General features: G+C 42.7%; 1 protein-coding gene across 1 annotated transcript in view; it reads right to left on the bottom strand.

Annotated features, from left to right (window-relative positions):
* Positions 1–14,288, bottom strand: part of Dab1 (DAB adaptor protein 1) — a 1,075,383-nt gene that overhangs the window by 760,908 nt on the left and 300,187 nt on the right. The window contains exon 2 of the mRNA XM_057785280.1: positions 7,213–7,372. The gene's annotated coding sequence lies outside the window, so the exon portion shown is untranslated. The remainder of the gene's footprint in view (positions 1–7,212; positions 7,373–14,288) is intronic.

Raw genomic sequence — 14,288 nt, forward strand, 5'->3', positions numbered from 1 at the left:
TCACAGATTTGAAGAAATTATTATATTTAGTGCAACCCTAATCATATACTGAGAAGGTATCATTTCTACTTTTACAAAAACATTCAAATCAGTGATCTTATATAGCAAAATCCCCACAATCAGTAGACAGAAATTCAAGTTTGAACCCACTGCCACTTTCTTGAGTTTTTAAATCAGTGACCTGTTCAAGAATTTTTACTTTTGAGACAGAGTCTCGGGTATCACAGGCTAGCATACTCTTGCTAAGTAGCTGAGGGTCTCCTTGAACTTCGAACCCGCCTTCCAAATGCTGGCATTATAGGCGTGCATCACTCAGCCAGCAATTGTCCTAACTATGAAAAGCAATTAAAGTTGAGACTTGTGCTCTTCAGCCCAGATAAGAAAAGTGCTATGTGCATCATATTCTGTGTAACCTTTGACCTCCATAGTGTCCTCTGGTCTCAAGCTTCCTGTTTCCCCTTCTCTCTCATACAATTGCAGGACATTATTACTTGATCACATTCTGAGATTCTTGGAATGATAAGTCTCTCGGTGAATCAGGCATCCAAAGTCATTCTTCCTACTTTGTTAAAGTTTCTTTTTAGTTATCTTGTTTTTTGGCATTGTATGTGTGTATCGTACGCTTGGGTATATATGCATGTTCACAGACATGTTAACGGTTCCATCATTATATATTGAAACAACGTCTCTTGCTGAAACTGGAACTCAGTGCATTGCTTCATCTGACAAGCCAGCTTTGTGCCAGGGATTTCAGGCAGACTACTGTATCCACTTAACTTTATGTGAAATTTGGGGATCTGAACTTTGATCCTCATTCCTGGAAGGTAAACCGTTTACCTGGTGAGCCACCACACTCACCCTTGTCCTTCTCTTCATATTTACGAAAGATATACAAGTTTAGAAGAAAACACACATGGAGAACAATGGAAAGGTGTTCTTTTTCCACTCCAGGAAAAAATTCGTCGGGTGTTACTACTGTTTTTAGCCTTCATTAAGAGTCTGTGATTACGTACCTAAGCATAAGTTTGCGAGGAAAAGATTGTGGCGAGGTTCTCGTTTCTCCTGTCTGTCCATATGTCATTAACTACATTAAAGAGCCTTTGGAAAGCAGTTGTATTTAATTACTAACTACATAAAGGGGGAAACACTGAAACCATTTTCTCGTTTGTGAAAGTTTGCTTCTTGCTCACTTTCAAACTCCTGAGAAACTTCATGGAAATGAATGTGTTGGCTCACAAATCTTTGCTCTTTCTATTTTGAGGATGCAATACTAGAAGAGGAATCCTGGGGTGGAGAGTTGTATTATCACTGAAAACGCCTCCGGACACTTTATGGTGGCAAAATGCATGGCAGAGTTCCCTTCCCACCCCAGAATATCATACTTTCTGATGGGGCCTTGACATGGCCAGGAAGGTTGGTGTATATTTAAATAAGAATCAGTTAAGGGACCATCTTGAGACAAGACAGCATCTTTGTCACCTCTTCTCTGGGCATATAGCTAAACTACATTTGCTGCTCCTCCCCAGTTAAGTGGGTTTTATGGCTGACCTCCCACCAACAGAATACAGTTAGACGGGAAGCATACCGTGTTCAGTGAGAACCCCTCCAAACACATCAAGTGGGATTTTCCTCCTCCTGTCCTCTTCTTCAGGACTTTAGGAATGTCAGAAGATGATGGTAACAGAAGAAAGGGTGGAATACAACCCAGTTCTCCAAATGGGTGCACTAAGTAGAATAATACCCTGCAGTTGTGCTAAGACTAAAAGTGGGGAGGGTTGTTGACTAAGGAAGCCAACTTTACTTTTCTTCCTAACTACTGCAAAGAGTTTCTGATTCACTCACAGGTCCCCAAGCCCAGGAGCCTCAGCTGATGTTTTTAGCTTCTTGCCCTCTGTTGGCCAGCATGACTTTTGAGAGACCTGTGGTGCTTTGTAGAACTGTGCCCAGGTGAGTGTCCAACATGAAAGGCTATGTGTGGGAGTAAGCTGGCAATGCGCTGAGAGAATCAATGGGACCCTCAAGAACTCTGAATGCCAACTTGCAGCACCTAAGATGCATTTCACTGTCTGAAGTAGACTATGCCCTATGTCTCTGCCTCTTAGTGCATATGAGAGCTTTCTCCTACAACAAGCCCATGTCATAGAACACATGCACACAGGAAAAGGCCAGTGCCTGTGCAAGTCCTCCAGAGCAGGCTGCAGCTCACAGGAACACGGACAATTTACTTCTCTTCCCCCGTGGATGCTATTTACAGGGTGCAGTATATGAGCTGGGTAAATATCTTGTCCATCCAAAAATTCCAGAAGAGGACCCATTGTCTTCCTGGAAGCCTAGAAGGAGAAAGCCATTCTTGCGCCTCTCATCCTTTACTCTGTCTATAGATTTGGTAACTACAGAGAGGACTACATATACATAAGGTAAGGTTGCAATAGCAAATCTTCTAGAATTATCCTTTGGCCTTTCCTCCAGTTGTTAGCTCACGTCAAACTGGTGGCATGAAGTAGAGGAGACAGAAGTCACATCCTGGCTGTCCAGTGGTCTCATTATGTACATATCTCACTATGGTGGCAGTCTAGGAATATACAGTTATATAACCAATTTTAATTGTATTGAAACAGCAAACCCGAGCTTCCATAAGAGCCCCCTGCCCATGGGGCCACCAGTTGTCATTGTGCCATACAGTTCTTCTGTTCCCCTATTTTAATATTACTTGTTGAACATTTTCCAATGATTAAAATCCTCATTTCCTTTCTGGATATCAACCTGTGCATTTCCTACAGAAACTTCCCTAGCTTTGTATCACCCATCCCATCAGAAGGAAGAAATCCTTCTTTCCATCTCAGGATGATGTATGGACTTGGTTACACCACTGTCGGTGTTGGTACCTCAGCTGTCAAATCTGAAATCCGGAGGCACAGGTCTCTAAAGCCTTTTTAAGCTTCAAAACTTTCTTTTATTTGCCAGTAAAGCTGAACATCATTATGTATGCACACTCATAAAATAACACATAACTCTTTTATGTTTTCTAAATGAAAAGTGTTTATAAAAATTTCCAAATCAAAACATCAAAATTTCAATCCCACATATTTTGATAACTGATAAAGCACTCTAGAAATTGTACACTTCTCACCAATAAAATTCCAACTCTTTCATTTTTCTAGTTCTCAGGCATATAAAAAATTGGTTTTAAAATATTAGTGGAGGAGGGGAGAGATGACTCAGTGGGTACAGAGATTGTCACACAAGCATTAAGACCAGACTTTGAATCCCTAGACCCTACATAAAATCTGGGCACAAGGACAACATCTGTGAAACCAGGTACTGATGCAGCAAGATGGGAGGAGAAGGCAAGAGAATCCAAGATTCATTAGCCTGGCATACCAACAGACAGCAACAGAGATATACTGTCCCCAAATAAGTTGGATGATGAGGATGTATATCCAAGGATGACTTCTGGCCACCACCAGTTTGTCATGAGCATCTATATTCATACACATGAATGTATTCCCTATATAATGTGTGTATTATATATAATATATATTAATGTAGATGCACGTGACATACATACATCTATAGAATATCAATGAAAATGTTCTCGAATAAGAGGAACAGAGTTGGAGCATCAATGTAGTTGCTTTAGCTGTACATATCCTAGACATAACTTATGCCTTTGGGTCTCAGTTTCTCCATTTGTCAAATGGCAGTAGTGCTAATATCATTTCACAGGGTGATTGAGTAGTTTACATTAGACTACTTTCTACGTAACAAAATACAAGTCTGTCATTTTAGTATGAGTGAATTTCTGCTCTAAGAACTATTTACACCACTATTAGATTAATCATCACAGAGTCTCAGAATCATGTCCAGCTAGCTATACTGCCTCTCTGTCTGTAAAATGATAACGAATCTTTAAAAGCCCTTAAATGTTTCAGCCCTAACTGCCTTTGACGACACTTGAGTGGTGTGCTGGCTAGTTCTCTGTGATCTTGACACTAGCTAAAGTCGTCTGTCTGAGAAGAGCAAGCCGAGATTGAGATTCCCTCACCAGACTGGCATGTGGGCAAGCCTGTGGGGTGTTTTCTGCATTGAGGATTGGGAAGGGAGAACCCAGATCACTGCAAGCGGTGCCACTCCTGGGCTTGGTGGCCGTGGGTGGTGTAAGAGAGTAAGCTGGGCAAGCCATGGAAAGCAGGCTACTCAGCAGCCCTTCTGTGTGGTCTATTCTTCTAGGTCCTGCCTCCAGATTCCTGCCTTGAATTCTTGCCCTGGCTTCCCCAGGTGATGGACTAGGAGCTGTAAACTGAAATTGAAATGGGCTCCTCCCTTCCTCTTCAAGAGTGTTTATGGTCATGGAGTTTTATCACAGCAACTGAAACCCTAACTAAGACAAGCGGCCACCTCTCTAGACTAGGCACATACTGCGCACACAGAATGGAAGGATTAGACCAGTACAGGGTCAAATCCCAGGTTTGTAAATGGACATTTATGGGAACTTGAGAAAATTGCTTCCCTCTTGGGACCTTGATATCTTTATCTATAAATCAGTTAGATAACGACAGAACAAAAGGGTATTTGAAAATAAAAACTGTAACAATCCCCCTCAGGCATGCAGATACAATACCTCACACATAGCAAACACTCAGCAGGAATTAGTGCCTTGTTCATTCCTCCTCCTTTTTTTTCTCTTGAGCACCCGAATGCTCAGATTCCAGCATAAACCTTAGTGTAAACACATGTAGGGGTGAACGGGTGGCTCCTAGCCAGGTAATGCCAGAAAATGCTGGAACTGAAGTCTCCATCGCAGCTGCACAAGAGGGTCCTGCATGAGCCTCTCACCCACTGCGCTCATTGCCACACGATTTCACCACGAGTGCTTAATTTTTTATATATATAAAAAGAAAGATTATTCTCAATGATGCATGCGATAAATATGTAGGCTTTAAACCTTTTAGAAATATTAAAGATTTTACTGCTCAGTGTTTGACAGACTTGATTAATCCCTTCCACACAGAAATAGGAGGATAGCCGCGGTTGGGTTTGAAAGCTCCAAGAGTGTTCTTTGATAAAGGCAAAGAGAAGGTAAAGGGCTTTTTAAAAAGAGTTGAGCGATTCTCCTGCCACACAGAACAGACAAAGAATTCGAAGCCCCAGAATGCTGCACAGTGTGGCAGTGAGCTGGATGTCGGGGCGGGGGCAGGGTGCAGCAGAGCCATGTTTTAAACCTGTCTCCTTCACAGGAGTTTGCCAATGAAAGGCACATGGCCAGCTTGACCATCGGATGAGAATCTAAGAGGTTTCTTCTCCGCTGGGTTGCAAGTGGATGTTGTGGGAAAGGGTGAGGGAGGCAGGAGCAGCCAGGGCAATACAGACTTCAGAGAGAAATGAAATGGAAAGTCCATTGCCTCCTCCCTGCACTTCCTGTCAACAGGGCTATACCTGCATGTATCTCTCCAGTCTTCAGGTTAAAAAAATAATGCTCGACTTAACTGTTTTCAGTTTATTTTTCTTATCATAACTATTACCACATATTAATTGCACAAGTGTATAGGATTCACTGTGATTTTCCAAAATAAACATGTGTCATACATCCATCACAGCTGTCTACCCTTCTCCCCCCCCCCCTTCCCAGCATGCTTTTTGATCCCTACTGGTCTGCTTTCTACTTTCAGACCAGGGCATTTCCCCTCTACTTTATCAAGCACCGTTAAAAAAGTAGGAATACATTTTGACCACTTTTTCTCTAGTAGCCACTGCCTAGCTTTTGTATATAATACGTATCTATGACTTGGAGAGTTGTGTTTAATGAATACAACTCTCTGAACAAGATAAATAAATAAATTGGATTTCATAAATACAATCCTCTAAAGACGCAGGTAGTGCCCACATTCCTATTTATGGGTGATGCTTTAAAAATTGGCTGCCTCTCTCCAGGCTAGGCTAGAAAAGAAATTATTTCAGAAGGTAAAACAACTGTACATTTAAGTCCAGCTCAAACCTCATGCAGCAAATAGTATGTTCCCTCCCTCACTCATAGATCAGCTGGGAAAGCCTTCCAGCTCGGCTTTATTGCCTCGGGAACGCAGCCAGTCAACTTCCTAGTAGGTACCTTTGATGAAGAATTGTGGGGAACCATGGAGGACAAAGGAGAGTACCCCAAATTCAACATTTTGTTCCTTGGCAATGTTGGCCAAAGCTTTGAGAATGAGCAGCACATCCCCAAGCTAAGTGCTCAAGGATGATGAAGAAGAAGAGCTCGTAAGGACGTGCTCCATTCATTGCTACAGTTTCATCTGTGAATATCCACCGTGATGCCAGACACATGCGGCCTCTTTCAATCTGCCACCTCCACAAGCCTCACTGTACCTTCACCTGCTCTGAGCTTTTCTTTGCCACCCAGGTCAGTCTGCGACCCCAGCCCCTGTTCTATTTTTATGAGAGCATTTCCCCAACAGGAAACACCAACATATCTGCCACAAGATATTATGGGGGCAAAGGTGTAATTCAATTACGTGACTTAATCAATTCAAATGGCTAATGTACAAGAATCTCAGGATGTCATCCAGCTTTCAACTGAGGGGGGAATAATTGTTCCATAATTTCTTAATTCTCCCACAAGACAGTTTAAATTAAAGGATGTCAATTTGTAAAGCCAGGCTGCATTGTATTCTTAAATTGGGCCTGAAATAGCCCCACGAAGCAGGGTAATAAGGCCAAGAGTGCTGCCCAGAGTGCTTGATGCTATGTGAAATTGTTTAATACGGTCAGACCTTTTAATCTTCATATCTACTGATGCAGAAAGCCGCGCATTTCTGTCCCTTATGATAAAAAACATTACTTTTTAAATTCCTGGGTGAGGACTACAGATCTTAGGCAGCCAAGATAGTAGGACTTTCTATTTCTGTGAACATTTCCTTTTCCCCTCAAATTGGTTTTATTCTAATCCATTTAGTTCCCAGTCTAAGTGGGAGACGAGTAACCTGAATGGAACCACATGCGAGGACAAAGGCACACACCTTGTGGTTCTTGGTCCCTGCTGCCTATTACCTTAGTCCATAGTCAGCGATTAAACAAATGAAGGTCCAGATGTGTTCCCTCTGGAGCCGACAGTGAGCTCCAGAAAGGGAGAGAACAGCAAAACACAAAATCAGAGAGTCACAGGGGCTAAGGGGTGATTTGAAATATTTTTATGAAAGAATCAAGTATTGGACTCACATGTATCCTAACAATTGGTCCAATCAGCGAGTCCAGGCTGCTCAGGGGTGATGCTAGGGGAGGTGAATCCCCAGGATCTCGATGGAAGAGAATTCAATGAAGCTCTTCTGAGACTGCCAGGCCCACAAGGCAGGAATCATGGAGAAGAGGCAGGGGGCAGCTGCAATGAAAGCTCACGTCAGTTTGGAGAGCAGACGACAGGAGAAGAGAGGACCAGGGTTGAGTTGAGAGGGTCCCAACAATGGAGTTTGTATTAAATGTTTGGGGAGGGAGGAGGCCTGAGGTCCAAAGTATATATGGGAGGCTGAGCCTTAGCAAAGGACTGGGCTGTGTGGAAAACACACAGAATGTCAAATGTTCCTCAAAGTCTGCTTTAATATTTTAGACTGGATGACACACACAAGCCCAACCCCCCAAAGCTACACATAGTACATTCTTCACTTCATGAATCTATCTGTGGGAGTAATACATTGGAAGCAAAGGTTGAAGGAGGTGTATATTTGGGGAGGGGAGAGAGGACTCATCAGTTAAAAGTGCGAATGCTCTTGCAGAAGACCTGGGTTTGGTTTCCAGCACTAAAATGGGGGCCCACAACCACATGCAACTCCAGATCCATGGCATCCAATACCTTTTTCCAAACTCTGTGGGTGTCTACCCTCACATACACATGTATAAATAACAATAATTTAAGAATAACAATAAATCATATTTTAAATGTATGTTTAAATCTTGACAGATGTTGCCAAATGAACATCTGCAATGGCTGTAATTGTGTGCTCTATTCAGCACTGGGCCACACTCATGAACAACCAGATCCGAACTCCGTTTGTGGAAAGACAGGAGATAGAAACCGCAATTATGACAATACTTATGCTACAAGTTGATGAGTGATAGAAGTATTTTAAGTGCAGGTTGCAGTCATTACATATATTAATGTATTTGTTAATTAATAGTAAGCCACTGGTAGGGTTACTATGGTTATTACACAGATAGAGAGACAGAAACAAACATAACTTATGTGTTTGTGATCACAGCTTTTAAGGGAAGAGTGAAGATTCTAGCCCGGGTACCCGAGGTCCTTATTCAAAGTCAAGTGTCTTAACTGTCAGCTCTTACTCCAGGTGATGGTGTATTTTTGATGATGTGTGCTCTAACAGATACACATGGAGAGAAAACCAGGGGAGGGGGATGTAGAAGAAGTCAAACAAAAAGCTAGTTCTTATCATCTTGATGAAAGAAACTTTTGAAATATTAGGATAAGTGGAATGGTATCCAAAGCCCAAAGAAGAACATGTCAACACAGTAACACATTTTTCTCACTTTTTTCTTCATATTTCATTCAAAAAAAGATTCTATAAATATTGACAGTAAAATTAAAGATGAAATACAAAAATGAAAGGGTAGTGTAACCCAAAGAGCATGGTTCTAGTTTCCAGCCCATGGTCTACCATTCTTTAGCTTGCTGACCTTATGAAAGTTGCCTAAGTTCTCTGAACCTCGTTATGTAATGAAAAAGTGACCTGAGAACCTCGGGAAAGTTTTTATGACAACTAAATATGAAGAGTGCCTTCCATTCAGCAGGCATCATGATGTGTAAAGAGCTCCTGTCTCTTCGCTTGATCTCGTTTGTTCTTTTATAGATACCCCACTTCAATCAAATTGGTCTATTTGCTTTTATTAAACATGATAGAATTCTTCAGTCAGCTTGTATTACTGCATCCTGATATTTTTGCTGCAGTAATCATTTTGTTTCCCCAAATCTTCTCCCTTTGGATTCTTCCCTGAAGCCATTCAAATCTACACCAACTGCCACTAACTCTATAAGATTCCTTAACCATTGACCTCAGGCATACACTCCTCTATCTCTGAGTTCCCTAGTACCGCTGGATGCTACCACTATTGAAAGGTTAATGGCCACAATGCCAGCAGTTAGCATAAGCTTACCTGTGTACCAGGCACTGTTCTTAATACTGCATGTACTTTGTATCTTTCCTGCTCTTTTCCACAAATTGTATGTGCTGTTGTCGTGTCTAGACACAGGCATACAGGACTATCATTAATTGCGCATCTTATCTGTGTGCCTGGACTGGACTGAAGGCTGTTGAGGGCAGAGACTCTGAGCCTGGTGTTTAAAATGGTAGACTTTGGAGTAAAAGAATTTGAGTTCCCATTGATACCAAGTCCAGTGCCTCTGCGTTTTCATACATTACCCAATTTGCGTGAGTTTCCATTATGAAAGGGGATGCTCATGATGCCTGCTTCCAAATGACATCAGAAGGCTCAGATTATAGATCAGAGAATCTAGAACAGTGCTAGACTGATGGAGAACTTTGTGAGTGGTCAGCCCACACCACTAGAACTTTTTTTAAAAAGAAAATGCAGGCATGATTGTCTCAGTCATAACATTCTGTCTCTGTGGTGACTGAAAGTGATGTAGATTGACTAGAAGTCACACTTTTTAAAATCTCCTGTTTCCCCAGGTTGACAAGTGTGTGAACGTACTCTCTTCCATGCTGGGTTGTGGCAGTGAACTGTAGGTCCCAGTCAATCGTGGGATCAGAAGAACAACCTGCAATCTACAGGGCACTGACTATCCAAGGCATGATGTTCTGTAAATGGGTAAGTTGAATGCACTTTCAACTGTGTATGGCTTTGCTGAGATGTAAGCACACAGTAGGTCAAAGTTTCTAACAGTTTTGCGTCTCAGCTTGCACATGTTAAAGCCTGGACCTGAAATGCCTTCTCCCGCTGTTACCCTCTTTCCACCATGACCATGAGGAAGCCAAGGCCTAAGGCTCTGAGATTCAGACCCAACAGATCCATGCTTGGTGGACCCTTTTTCAGAGAGCCTTGCCCCCTTGTGCCCTCCATCGTCTTTTAATTTTTGTTGTTGCTTTTGTAAGAGGGTCTTACTATGTTACTATATCGCCATGACTGACCTGGAATTCACTATATAGACCAAGTTGTCCTCAAACTCACAGAGATCTACCCGTGCCTGCCTCCCGAGGACTGGGAATAGGTGTGCACCACCATACCTGGCGTTATCTTTAATGCTCAATTCTTTTGCACTGATGTCCCATGTGTTATAGCACCTTGTTTCAATTCTAACTCAACACCACGTTCCCGGAAAAGGGAGACTTGTCTTAATCATCAATCCCTGATACTTCACACCCAGCACTGACATAAGTGGGTGTCACTAAATGTCTATAACTGAGTGAGCCAATGAGCTAAAAATAGAAAAGCGAGTGAGCAACGAGGGAAAGCCACCAAATCATAACGTATGACTAGATAATTCTCGGAAAAGTCATTCAATCTGACAATCAAAGCATCGGAAAGAAACTGTAGGAAAGTGAAATACTTTATAAAAATAGGACCGGTTGTACTCCTGTCGACCATATATCCCCACATGGCGCTGCCAAGCTACTGAAGCTTTAGCAATAATCGTTTTGAAATGCTAGATTCTCCACCTATTCTTAAACTCGGGACATTGACAGGCACAGTGTTTGGCTGCTCAGAAATACGTGGAGCATTATAGAGAGAAAGTAATAATTAACTCAAAAGGAACGGGACAAGTAAACATTCTATTAAAAAGAGGAAAAAATTCCAAATGAATATAATCTCCTTCCATTACATTATAAGCATTAAAATTAATAGTGTTGGTTTCTCTGTGGCTTGGATAGTCATTGTATTTAACAAGCTGAAGTTAACTTCACAGGGAGAAAAAAAAAAAACAAATTAAATGTACCGGTGTCTCAGGAAACTTCATTTTCTGAGTGAATAGCCAAGTTGATGCACATCGCCAGAATGTCTGACAATCAGTTTTCCATACTGGTGTGTTCTGAATGGGAAAGGAAACCAACTCTTCATTTAAATTATATTGCAAATCACTTCTTGCCCGCTGAATGCCATTCAGCGGCAGTAGGTGGCTTTCACCGTAGGGCCCAAACCAAGACACGGGATGATTAATGCTAATTTGAAATGTTTTCTTGGGGTAGGGGGATGGGTCCGTTATCTTGGCGCAGAAGAGGCTGAGGAAATTTTATGGTGGGTGACTGACTCAAAGGCCAACAGCATATTTACCATCAGATAAAAAAATGCACATTCACAAACATACCAAGACAAGTCAATTATTCCCCCATTCGCTGCTCCCCGCGTCCTTTGTGGAAAGAAACCTATTTATACTTCCCATCAAACGGATACGCAGAGTCATAGTAAACAAGCCCCCAGTCCCTCTGTTCTATACTTTATTTCCCAGGGCACCTTCCATTGTGGAAGCCATTAGTTTTGGTCTTTTTGTTTCTGATTTATCAAGACAGACATTCTGCTAGCTGGGTCGGTTTTACTTCTGGTTCAGAGACACACCATTTGGCGGTGTGAAGGGTAACAAAACAACAGCAGTAGCAGCAACAACAAAGCTCTCAGAAGTCCTCCGGCCAGAGTGACTGAGGATCTAGAGTGACCATGACATATACGTGGGCAGATCTTAAATGCTTATTACTTGTCTTTTACTTCCTATACAATATCACCCAACCAGACCATGCAAAAATAAGGAAATGAATCTAAACTAATAGGTGCCCAAATATAATTTAACCCCAGTCATCATGCATCACTTCTGGAATCAATGTATTCTTTGCCAAGGAAAGAATCCTCCTTGTGGGTCACAGATATGAGTAGATTCTCTACTTCATTGTGGGCAGCCTGCTCCTGGCAGCCTTCCCCACACAGCTGCTCTCTGTGGACTTGGGCGTTAAGGCAGGGTGTGCTGCTGAGGGCATCTGAACTCCCAGGGTCTGCCATAGGTGTCTAGCTCTCTTCTCTTCTCTGGGATGTCCTGGATGTCATCCCTTCCTTTGCTGAGCTCGAATTTCCTACTGTGCAAGATTGTCATGTGGATTTGGAATAAACTCCCCAGCCACTGAATGTCTGTCATAAGCAGACACTCTATCATTGAGAGCTATTATTGCAATGTCCTTAAAATGAAGCCTGTTTCTGCACTTATCAGTGTTTTTCTACCGAGCTGCCCTGATGATCAGCGAGTAAGTGCTTGAGATATTGGTTATCAGTACATCTAATGGGCTAATTTATATATGCAGAAATAGCCCTGCTCCGTAAGTACACATTTTCTGTTATGTGTGTTTAAATCAATGGATTTCAATGGCTGAAAGCTCATTTCCATGTGAGGCTTTGACCTTTAAAATTACTGAATGTGCTGCTCAAGTGACAGGCTCCTTTCTGTACCCGACACTGATTTGCAAAATTAGATGTCCAGAAGGCTAAAACATAATTTTTTGAGAACAAGACAACAGTCTAGCAAGCCTGGGAATGTGCCATTAACCCTGAGCGCAGTGGAGTCTTGGTGATTATCAAGGTCCTAGACTTCTGCCTGGGCGGTATGCAAAATAGGTCACACCTTTAGTCAGGACAGCTACAGACAAGCTTCTGTGAGGAGAGCCCAAAGCCCAGTGGCTCCCTGAGCCTGCCTAGCCAGCCAAGTCCGACCTAGTGCTGGCTGCATACTGATGCTACTGTGGAAGGCTTTACAAAGGGCTCTAACCCCTACTTGGGAAGTGACTGTCTCCGTGGGTGGAGCCTGCATAGAGGACATTTCCTACAAACTCTTGCACCGCCACATGATGGTTTGGGTTGCAGACAAAATTCTAAGAGTAGAAGACTGGATGGATTGACTGGTGGTCTTTACAAAGCAGTGGTCTTCCTCCTAAGGAAACTGAAATGTAGGGATGAGTTGCCCAGAGAAACAGAGTGAGGGAGGAGGAAAAGAAAAGATGAGAGCAGAGAGGATGGGAAGGGGCTATGATCAGAGAGAAGGGACAAGTCATACTCAGGATAAGGGTGCTTCAGGAGATCTGGAAGGCTTGAGCCAGAGTTCTCTAGAGGACCTTGCAGATATAGCTTGAGTATGCCAGCTCCTAGACAGTGAAACCTAAGAGAACTCACGGTGGTGAAACCTAAGAGAACTCCCGGTGTGCATACCACCTCTGCAGACTATGATGACTCTGGGGATTGGTGGTGGCTCCTAGGAAGGAGTGTGGGTGAACTGAGGAAGGAGTCACTCCAGTTGCCCGGTCTATGGGCCCACATTTCTCTGACACCCCGTCTCAGTACATGTCTCCAGGTCTTTCTGTGATTTACTTTTTTTCTCCCTGAAAAGCTCTTTTCCCCTCTGCCATGGAAACACCATCAAATGTCACCTCCAAATAAGCCATACCTATTTCCCCAGGAAAAATGAACGGCTCCTTTGTTCAGCCAATGTTATTTTGTTCAGACTCTCAGTGAATTCTGCTTGGTTCACCTCATCACATCAAGTTAAATTCAGGCACCTCATGACCAGTCCTAGGTGTCATTCTGTGTTTTTGTCTTTGATCTTTGCAACAACGCTCAGCATACAGTATGAATGTCGAAACCATTTTTCTAAAGAGCCTGTGGCACTGCAGGGGACATCTGGTGCTTCGTTCTTCCCAACACCTTTTTTGTGTAATTGGAGAGCTGTCTCACTTGGGACCACAGGCAGGATTGTGGAGGAACTATCAATCACAATGACTTCTTAATGTCTACTGGCTTAGGGGTTGACATGTGTCCTGATTTAGCTTTTGCCAACCTGACTCAAGTCAGCAGGGCATTTTCTTGATTGATGATTGATGTGGAAGGGCCAAGCCCACTGGGGATTGTGCCATCCCTGGGCAGATGGTCTTGGATGGTATAAGGAAACAGGCTGAGCAAGCCAGCAAACAGCATTCCTCCCTAGTATCTGTTTCAGTTCCTGCCTCCGGATTCCTGCCTTACGTTCCTGCCCAGGTTCGGCTTCATGATGGACTACAGCTGTAATGTGAAATAAATCCTTTCCTCCCCAAGTTGCCTTTGGTCATAGTGTTTGACCACAGCTATTGAAACAAAACTAGGATTATACGTAACCCAAGAAGTACCAACAAAAGTTCTTCGATGAATGCTGAAGAGAAGGGACTCTGGTCTTTGGGGATCAAGACCTGTAAGAACTTTATCTTGGAAGCACCAAAATTAAATAAATTTGTTACAAGGATAAAGCAACCACGGCAGGAGTA

This window comes from Chionomys nivalis, chromosome 11, assembly GCF_950005125.1.
Source record: "Chionomys nivalis chromosome 11, mChiNiv1.1, whole genome shotgun sequence".
Taxonomy (NCBI): Eukaryota; Metazoa; Chordata; class Mammalia; order Rodentia; family Cricetidae; genus Chionomys; species Chionomys nivalis.